The following is a 10,914-nucleotide window of genomic DNA, read 5'->3' as shown; positions in this document are numbered from 1 at the left end:
ACCATATTACTGTGTCTCTGTTTTTGTACTTCGTTTTGTTTTTCCTGGAGTTAATAATTGCTTGGATGAGTCGTCTATGTATTTTTCTCTAATTCTTCCCAAACATTTCAACTAAACGGAAAACACCTATCAACACATCGTTTTTAAAAAGTTTTTATATTTTTCAAAGTTATAATATACATAGCTTAAAGGTCAAATAACTCTACAAGGTTTGACACAAAAAGAGCAGCCCTGTTGCTTTGCCTTCTCCCATATCTCCCACCCAAAAGCAAATTTTTGCACCTCTTTTGACTAATTTTTTTGATATTTTCCTTCCACATCTCTATATAACTCAATTAACTTGCTATTACTTGATTTTTAACAATTGAGATATAATTGGCAAATAAAAATTGTATATATTTAAGGTGTACAACATGATGTTTTGATGTGTATATACATTGTGAAATGATTACCACAATCAAGCTAATTAATACATTCATCACCTCATGTAGTTACATTTGTGTGTGTGTGTGTGTGTGTGTGTGTGTGAGAGAGAGAGAGAGATGAGAACACTTGAGATCTACCCTCTCAGTAATTTTCAAGTACATAACACAGTATTATTAACTATGGTAACCATGCTGTACATTGGGTCTTCAGAACTTATTCATCTCATAACTGAAAGCTTGCACCCTTTGACAAACGCTCCCTTTTTCTGCCACCTCCCAGCCCATAGTAAGCACCATTCTATTCTCGTTACTAGGAGTCTGGCTTTTTTAAAAAAGATTCTACACATAAGTGAGAGCATGCAGCATTTGTCTTTCTGTATCTAGTGTATTTCATTTAGTATAGTGTTCTCCAAGTCCATCCAAGTTATAGCAAAATATCCTTTTTTAAAGGCTGAATAATATTCCATTGTGTGTGTGTGTATTACTTATTTATCCATTAATCTGTTAAGGACACTTAGTTGTTTCCATATCTCAGCTATTGTGAATAATGCACAGTGAACATGTGAGTGCAGATATCTCTTTGACATACTGATTTTGTTTACTTTGAATATATACCCAGACATGGGATTGCTGGGTCATCTGGTAGTCACATTTTTAATTTTTTGAGGAACGTCCATTCTGTTTTCCATAATGGCTGTACCAATTTACATTCCCACCAACAGTGTACAAGGCTCCCTTTTCTCCACATCTTTGACAACACTTGTTATCTCTTGACTTTTGTGAAATAACCATTCTAACAAGCGTGAGCTAATATCTGATTGTGGTTTTGATTTGTATATCCCTATTGTTTAGTGATATTGATATTCTTTTCATTTTATTTGTATTTATATATATATTTATTTAGACAGAGTCTCACTCTGTTGCCCAGGTTGGAGCGCAGTGGTGCAATCTCGGCTCACTGTAACCTCTGCCTCCCAGGTTCAAGCAATTCTCATGCCTCTGCCTCCTGAGTAGCTGGGATTACCACCATGCCCAGCTAATTTTTTTGTGTTTTCAGTAGAGACAGGGTTTCACCATGTTGGCCAAGCTGGTCTCAAACTCCTGATCTCAGGTGATCCACCCGCCTTGGCCTCCCAAAGTGCTGGAATTACAGGTGTGAGCCACCACACCCAGCTGAGATTCTTTTTATATACCTGTTGATCATTTATATTCTTAGGAAAAATATCTATTCAGGTCTTTTGATCCTTTTTAAATTTGATTATTTGGGGTTTTTTTGCTGGATCATCCGAGTTTCTTATATATTTTAAATATTAACTCCTATCAGACATATTAGATTTGGAAATATTTTCTCCTATTCCATAGGTTGGCTGTGTTTTTGTTTTGTTGATGGTTACCTTTGCTGTGAAGAAACTATTTAATTTGACATAGTCCCAGTAGTTTATTTTTGTTTTTGTTGCATGTGCTTTCAGTGTCAGCTACTACTTAATATTTCAGATTTTGTGCTTAACACTATGGAAAATAAAGATTTAGCTTTCTTTTACACCTATTTCCACCATGTGTACCCATCCTTCCTATTACCCCATCCTCCTAATATAGTCATATCATAATGTTAATTAGATCAGTAGTCAGTGTTTATAGTATTATGTAAATGCTTTTCACAGCTGAACTTAGTAGAATACTATTTGTTTATTTATTTTCATTTTTGAACTTTTGATTTTGTCTGGAGATAATAATTATCTGTGTTTTCATTTGCTGGAGTAAAAAAAATTATTACTAATTTAATCCTTAATGCCCTCCTCTCTGTGTTTTCATATGAACTTATCAGTTTCCACTTCTTGCCTTCTGTCTTGCTGCAGTCTAGGTCTCTTGGCCTCTCTGATTTGGGCATGGCCATCACCCTAGGATCACCCTTCACCAACATTACAGGAATTCCCTTGATGTTTCTGCTGTGTTTCATACCTTGCCCTTGTGTCCATGTCTATCTCCTTGATTTTCTCCTTTTTTGAGGGAAGTACGTATTTCAGTAACTTCCCAAGAAAGGTCATGGGAATTAAGAATGGGACTAGAGAAAGTCAAGTGAGGCACTTGCTTCAAGTGCAAAATGCAAAGGAGCACCCAAAATCTCAGTAATCACAATAAATGGTATTTTAAACAGCATTTTAAAATATAAAAATTGGTGCAAAATAATCATTATGAAAAAAATATCAGAATTTTAGATAAAGACAAAGTCAGCATTACTGACTTTTCCTTTTGCTTTGGCCTCCAATATGGCTCAGCACAGCCCTGATAGAAAATATTTTGAAATTTTGCTTGTATGAAATGTGTCTATTCTATTGTTTCATTTAGCTGGGAATTGAATTCTAGGTCAAAAATAATTTTCCTTCAGAATTTTGGAGGCAATGTTCCATCATCTTCTCACTTCCAGTGTTACTTTCTGAGAAGTCTTTAGTCACTATAATTGCTGACCATTTGTATGTGACTTGGTTTTGCTGTTTGGAACCTCATAGAGTCTTTTCTTTATCATCAGTATTCTTGTACTTTGTGGTAATTGTTTGGTGTGAGCTTTTTGTTTGTTTGTTTGTTTTTTAATCTATGGACCGATTCTCAAGGATTCCTTCATTCTGGAGACTTATGCCCTTGCGTTCTGGAGAACTCAATCTTTTTTTAAAGAAAATAATTTTTCACCTTCTTTTTTTTTTTTTTCACTGTCTGGAAGTACTATTAGTCAAATTTCCTGAATTCATCCTTATTTTTCTTACACTTTCTCCACTATTTTCATCTCTTTGCCATTTTGTTCTATTTTCTGACAGACTGCCTTGTTGATAAGAGGATTAGTACAGTCTTTCAGATCCATTTTCTTTTATTGTTTTGGAAATCAAAACATTTAACACTACTCAACTTTTTGCTACTTTTCCTTTTCTCTGTGAGTTGTTCTCAAAGATTACAGGGAGTACTTTCGATATTGCAGTTACAACTTTCACACACCAAGATGGAATTCATTGACTTGGAGACACACTTATTGCTTTACTAAAATGTAAATGCCTATAATAATAATAGATACTATGTTTTGAACACTTGCTATGTGCCAACCCTGTTCTAAGTGTTTCTCATGGCTTAATGTATTTAATCCTCAAAACGATTCAAAGCAACTCTATGGGGTGGGTGCTTTCATTATCCCCAACTTCCAAATAAGGAATCTAAGGTCCAGAGAGGTTAACAGCTAGTAAATTGCAGAAGCAGAATTTGAACACAGATGGCAAGACTCCAGAGTCCATGCTGTCAACCACCATACTGTGTTGTCTCTTGTAACTTTTACATCACCCAAAAGTCCATTTTTAGGAGGTACTTTTTGATTAGAATCTGAGTAGAGGGATTCACTAGCATCCCATGATTATAGCAGTTCTGGGATGTTACTACTTAACCATTTCATGGCCAATAAAACCAGTTTAATAGGCACAGTCTTGATCTTCTAAGCCAGTAGTTCTCAGACTTTTGGATTGACCAATATTTCAAGTAAAAATAGGGAAAATCTGCATGGAATGTCCATTTTTTTGTTTGTTTGTTTTCCAAGTCAGGTCAAGCAAAGAAATTTATAAACCATCAAAAGCTAAGATCTGCCACCATTTTCCAAGAGAAGGACATTTTAATAGCCCCCAATAAAATAATTAGGAAAGACACACACTTTAAAACTAAAGGCCAATCAGTTCTTTTCAGTAACAGTCCTCTGATTACCTTATACTGACTTTTCTACTGTGAACTGATGCTTGGAAGCCGTAACTCTATTATTTTTCAGGAAACAGTAATAAGCCCTTGAATTTGTGCCACAGTATACATATTAGAAAGCATGTTCACCTAGCCATGAAAACCAGACATTGCTGGAAGTTATTATGTTTTGGTAACAGGTTAGGAAATGGAAGCCCAGACAGGGAAAATGACCTGTCTAAAGTCTCACGGCAAGCACCCAGAGGAATGGAAACTTTTAACACAGACCCAATAGTTTCCCAGCTACACTTGAGTCTGGAAACTTTCCTTTGAATTCGTATCAGTCAATGGCAGAATGTGCTCTAAAGATAAGGGGCTCCTGGGACGTTAGTTATTTTAAATACACTGGAATCAATCACTTCTGTGCAAAGTAGGGCTCAGCAACTGGCACGACGCACTGAGGTTGGCAGCCATCCCAAGCCTCAGTGTGAAAGGCGAGAATGTCTCCACACCCTATAATCCCAGCAATAGGGTCTCTATCTTTTAAGATTCCTAAACAGTATTACACATAACCCTCCAGGGGCTTAAACTTGACACACAGACAGGTAAGCAGGGGCAGGTAGGTAATCTCCTCACACGTCCTGTTGCACCTCCCTAGCTGGTAGAGAGCAATGTCACCTTAATCCCCACCAGGCAGATCTCTTCTTGCTCCTGTTGGGAGTCAGGAGAAAAGAAGTGAGAAATGGCCCCAGGCCTGAAGCCAAATCATTCTCCATTTTTTGAAAGTGAGCTCTGCAATATAGAACAGGAGCTGTGTTCAGAAAACACCAGAACAATCCCTGCACGATTAGGGCTGTGGTGAGGACCACTTTGACACATGATCCAAGGGGTTGATGGAGGCTGACTCCTAAGTCTTCTGCAGGTAGGATGCCTGTGTTTCCACTGTTTGTACCTGAAACAAGGCAGGGGGATTTGTCTCCCTACACGCTTAGGAGCAGCACTGCCAGAGAAGGAGGGGCATGAAAATATCCACGTTCTCCCGGAACAACACTAGGAGTGACTCAACTGAGCAGCTCTGAGAATGGACAGACTGGCTGCTGTGCAGATTCACACCTGGGAACATTCTGCAGCAGGTGTGTGGAGCCTGGGGGAGGGGCAAGGAGCCTGGTTAGAAAGAGAAACAGGGAAGTGACACAGGTTCCCACCATACTTCCCTGATTCTGGGGTCCATTGTTTCATTTGGGCCGGGTGGTGGAGACTACAGGGCTCTGGAGTTAGGAGAAATCTTGGTGATGTCTCATTCGAGAGAGAAGGCTTAGCAGTTGAGGGCCTTGCCTACCTGGCAGGTAAGTGCTGGAGCTGCTAATAGCCATAGCAATAATTGGGTGCTTACTGTATGCTAAGTATGGAACAAAATGTCTGTGCCCATTAGTTCACTTAGTAACTCCAACAATCTAATAATTCCAACACGTAATAATTTCAACTGCAGTAATTTGTGAAAGCCGTGGGGCCAGTAAAAGGCAGGAGTAGGACTTGAACACAGCCCAGTCTGCTACCAGGGCCTGTGCTTGGGGACTCCAGTGAGGTGCCAGGTTGGACAACACTGTGGATGGAAATTGGAATACTGCATTTCCCTCTGTTCCAGCGTTCATACTATGTTTTAAAGAAAAACACTCATTAAAAAAACTTGAGTGTCATGGTGGTGTAGAAGTCAGGAGGTCTTGTGCCCAGTCTCCTGCCTAACTTGCTATGTGACTTGGGATAAGCATCTTCTTTCCCCTCTCTGAGCCTCAGTTTTGTCATCTTGGGGCCTTGTGATGAAAGTACATTGTGTGCTACAAAGCAGGGATGGTCACAGAGTGAGGGCATGTGTTGTGGACAGGCTTCTGTGCAGCCCTCAGTGGCAAAAGGGAGAAAGGCCACCAGAGGAGATTCCAGGTGATGGCTCAGGGCCTGGCCTCCCAAGAGGCTGGGCTGCTTCTAGCCCACCAGCTGGGCTGACACAAAACCTCCGCTTTTGTTTGACTTGGCTTCTTGTGCCTTGTTTAGTCTACAGAGCAGGGAGCTTATCCACTGCCTTTGTCACAGGCCATTAGTACGCACACCATCCCTGGGGGCTTACAGCTGGCTGCTTCTCTAGGAATTCAGGGAGGGCCATGGAAGAAGCTCAGCTCTTAGAAGCCATCGCCCCGACCCCCATCAGAGCAGTCTCAGCTGAGAACAGATGGAGCTCTGCACTCCTTGTCTGCAATTTTGGCTGTGTGACCTTGGGCCAGTCTCTCTCCATCTCTGGGCCTAGGGCCACACATCTGTGCGTAGAGAGAGCAGGCCCAGATGCCCTCAGAGGGACCTTAACTTCATGAGGACCAGAAGCACCTTCCTGTGTGGTTCTTCCCCTTTGAGGCCTCCCTTGCTTCTCTGCTGCTCCTCCCCCTATCTTGAAGCAATTTGCAGTGTCTGTTGGGTTTTCACTGATCCCAACTCTGCCTAGAGCCTGGGACCAATCCCTCTCTCAGTTCTTCTCTCCTTCAACCTCCTGCTTGTAAATTGGGGCTAATAATACCTGATAACTCACTTTGCTGCTACAGGGATTAACTAATTAGTGGTTATTAAGGGATGGAGGAATACAGTACTCTGCTCCCATTAAGATGAATTTCCTCCTCCAACTTCCTGCTACTGTGTGTGCAATCTCAGTGTTAGTCAGAAAACCCTGAAAGTCCGGACTTCCAGCACCTCCATGATACAGTTAAAGAAACTGAGGCTGAGGAGCAGGAAGGAGTAGCCTGTGACCATGCAGCATCTTGTGGCAGAGAGGGGACCAGAACTCAAGGTGCTGGGCTTCTGTCTAGTGCTCCTCCATCATCCCCAGTGGTAGTGGTCCAGGGTGATCCTCGGGCTAGGAGGGAAGATGTATGGAAAGGCTGCCACACCTGGTGCCTGGCTCACAGGGGATCCACAGTTTGGTTTTCGGGGAAGAAAATTTGGCATCAGCCAGACCTAGGTGTCAGTCCTGGCATCTTGGCTTACTGAGTGACTTTATACATGTTACCTGCTTCCTGCTTAACCATCAGTTTGTTTACCTGTAAGTGAGGATAATGACACCTTCTTCAAAGGTTGCTGTGAGGACTGGCCCCACGCCGTATTTGGAAAACAGTAGGCATCATGTTCTTCTGATTATATTGTTGTTCCTGTGGATTGCCGTGCTGGACAGAGCTCTCCGAGCCCAGAAGCAGAGCTTCCCTGAGGGCTCCTGGGGGCTACACCCTGGCTGGGGGCTTCCAAGTGGAGCACCTCACTTCATCCTCACCCCACTCAGCATGGGACATGTTACTAGCCCATTTGACAGAGTTGCACGTGGAGGCTTAGAAGGGAAAATAACTTGCCTGAAGCCATGCTTTCATTAGCAGTGAGATGGCAGCATTTTCAGTCTTTTTCTTTCTATCTCCTCACTCTCTTTCACCCTTTATTTCCTGTCCATTGCCCTTTCTCTTTTCTGTAAAGAAGTTTGAGTGATGCCCAGCTCATTACAGGCCATGCCTGCAGGCTTCTCACACCCCTCCTTCATATAGCACATCTGCACCCACCTCAGGTTTCAGGCATTTGCTGGAAGGTGCGTGGGGGTGCAGGAAGCCACTGGGTCTGACCACGCACAGTGTGTGTGTGTGTGTGTAGTGGGAACAAGACTATGATGTGCACCAGCCTCAGCCCTGGGTATGATCTCCCTGTAATAATATGGATGACAATGTTGGTATTAGCTTCCATGGCTGAGCACTGAGCCAGCATTCATTGTCTCCTTACTGCAACATGTGGGCTCCATACTACTAGCTCCCTGCTACTGGCTCCATTTTAAACATGAAGAAATGGAGGCTGAGAGAGGTGAAGTGACTTGCCCAAAGTCACACAATTGGTAAGTGGCTACAATTTAAGCCCAAGTCTTTTGCCCCTGTGGTCTGTGCCCATAACCAGATTCTGTATACCTCTGAACTCCTCCATTTTCCTTGGGGCCTGGAGTCTTGGGACTGACACAGGTTCAAACCTGGGTTGTTCCTGGTCACATTCATCCTTCAGATTCCTGCAGTTGTCCCCTCAATCCAGAGTGACAGCCATGTATACATAGGCAGTCTAATGGGAATAATAATGCAGAGTTCTTGAAGATGGAATATAAGCAGAGCACTCATTAAGGTGCCTGGCACATGGTGAACACACAGTGTATGGCAGTAGTCGTTATTATAGACATGACGTTGGCCTCCTGTGGAAATGTGGGGGTCCATGTGCTCAGGGGAAAGGGAAGCTAGAGGAAGTCAGTGCTAACAGGACACAGCATCCTGTCCCTGGTGACCTGTTAAGGCTGCAGCCAGAAGAAAAATAAAACTTAGGGGCATGGTTGTTGTCTCTGAGGGGCTACCCTGGGGCAGAGGGAACAGATGTGGTCTGTGGGGGCCTCAGAGGACAAAGCCAGTGGGGAGGAGTTCCGAGAGGGAGGCTGATTTTTAAATACCCAAAGAAGGAAAGCATTGGCTTAAGTGGTGTTGAATCCTCCAAACTGGAGGTGAGTGAATAGAGACTGGAAGCGGGCCGGCATCGGTGTTGCAGAAGGCATTTGAATGGCTGCATGGCATGATTCCTGAGGTCTCGGACAGGAGTGTTACAAGAAGGCTGATTTTGACCCTGACTGAGCAAGTGTTTTCTGGCAGAGCTGTCTAAAGATGCATCTCACTGCTTCAGGGAATGGTAGTGAGGCTCATGTCTTGGGGAGTGTTTAGGCAGAAGCTGGATAGTCACTGGACAGGGATGTTGTTGAAGGCATTAGTATATCAGATAGCAGGCTGGATTAGATGACCCCTTAGTGAGAGGTGACATGGCACTGGAGAAAAAGAGGGGGCCTGTGTCTGAAGTCTGATCCAGGCTCTGACATTTGTCAGTTGGGCAATCTTGGGCAAGTGTTTTCACCTCTCTGTGTTCTGGTTTCCTCACCTGTAAAATGAACATCATAATTCCTACCCTCCTTGCTGTCTAGGATTGTAGCAAAGGGTCGGAGATACGCAAGCTGTAAAGAGGCTTTGTGAACTCTGAAGCTGCTGTGAATGACTCGTTTGACTCACTTGACCCTGTTGGGGGACAGGAAGAGTGGGTTTTGGATCATAATCCGCAAGAACACAATCCCAAACACCGTAATCCTGAAAGCCGAATTCTGGAGATGGGATTAGTGGCGGTTTTGGTTGTGCACAGAGTAGTTACATTATGTTAGCTGCATCACATTAGGTGGAACTATTACCTTGCTGTTGTCTTTATTTGCCTCTGGTGGAAAATTCAGATGAGTGGTTTGGCCAAGCAATATTGCAGTTATGAAAACTTCCGTTTAAGAATGTTTCCTTGGCCTGCATTGACATTCCTTCCAGCTGATGACATTCCAGGAGCTTTTAATGAATTAAAGCCACATTTGCCTGAAGAAGCCAGTGAAGTTATTGACTGGTTTGAAAACAATTATTTTCATGGTAGGATAAGAAGACAGCCAATGGTGTTACTGTTTGATCGCCATTATCGTTTCCACCAAATTTGTGGTCCGTATATGCATGCTTGTGGAATGGATTTTGGAGTACCCAAAACAACGTAGAAGCAGGGCTCAAAAGATTGGAAAATTTAATTGGAAATGCTAATGTCAGTGTATATTGCATCATAGAAAGATTTCAAAAAGAGCAGTGCCATATAGAAAATGCATGTGAATGTATTTTCCAAGGAGAGCCATGTCCCAAAAAAAAAAAAAAAAAAAAAAAAAAAAATCAGCTATTTGTCATGATGCAAGGCTTTAAAATATAGTTAATGATCATGAAAGTCAGCCAGTCTGTGCAATTGCCCATAATCTATCCCTATAATGCACTTTTCAATATGTCAAATTTTCGTTTTAGTTTTAAATTTTTTTTTTTTTTTTTTTTAGTTTTTCCACCACTGTTTAAAATTGTCAGCATTATTTTTTACAATTCACTACCCTTCATATCTCATCTTTGCATCATTTCCAATACTGGAAGTATAAATTTTGTAGAAACTTTCAGAGTTCTAATTTGTTTTATGTGGTTTTTACAAATTTGACTCCATGAAAGTACAATATTACAATGTTGGCTTGTGTGTAAGCATTGTGCACCTATGTAAAAACACTGAAACTCCCTCAATGAAGGAAAATATGTCCTTTTTGTACATCTGCACTTGTGAAAACAACATTTCTTGATATCTTGGCCCTTTGGGTGACTGCATATTTGGTGGTGACCCCCCATGGTTTTTTTTTTATCTCATCAAAGATTTAGGATGTTCATCATGGTATTTCAGATGACTGCCGTTATAAGTCTGAGTGCCTACAACTACTAACTATACTGGTATGCATTTATACATTTCCATTTGCTTTATGAATATAGTTCATCTGCTCATAACTGTCATACTTACATAACTGTTATTAGTATACCTTGGTATTTATGCTTGCAAAAATATGTATATTGTTGCCCATTTTATTGTGTAAAGTGGCCTATGTGTTTTTATGTTTCTCAAATAAATCCTCTTTTAAAGATGTAAATAAATATCTATTCAAGAATTTTAAAATTATTTTTCCCAGAATTATGTTTTTGGGATTTCGATCCTTCAGGATTTCAACATTTGGGATTATGGTATTCAAGGTTGTCTCTTCCGGGATTATGATCTGCTCCTGAAAAGGGGTATGGAAAAAGATGGGTGGAAAGGAAGGAGAGGGAGGAGGAAGGAGGATGTGTCTGGCCTACAGCTGGGTGCTGGGTTGGAAAAG

Source organism: Papio anubis, chromosome 13 (genome assembly GCF_008728515.1).
Source record: "Papio anubis isolate 15944 chromosome 13, Panubis1.0, whole genome shotgun sequence".
Classification (NCBI taxonomy): Eukaryota; Metazoa; Chordata; class Mammalia; order Primates; family Cercopithecidae; genus Papio; species Papio anubis.
Note: the sequence above shows the minus strand (reverse complement) of the source record.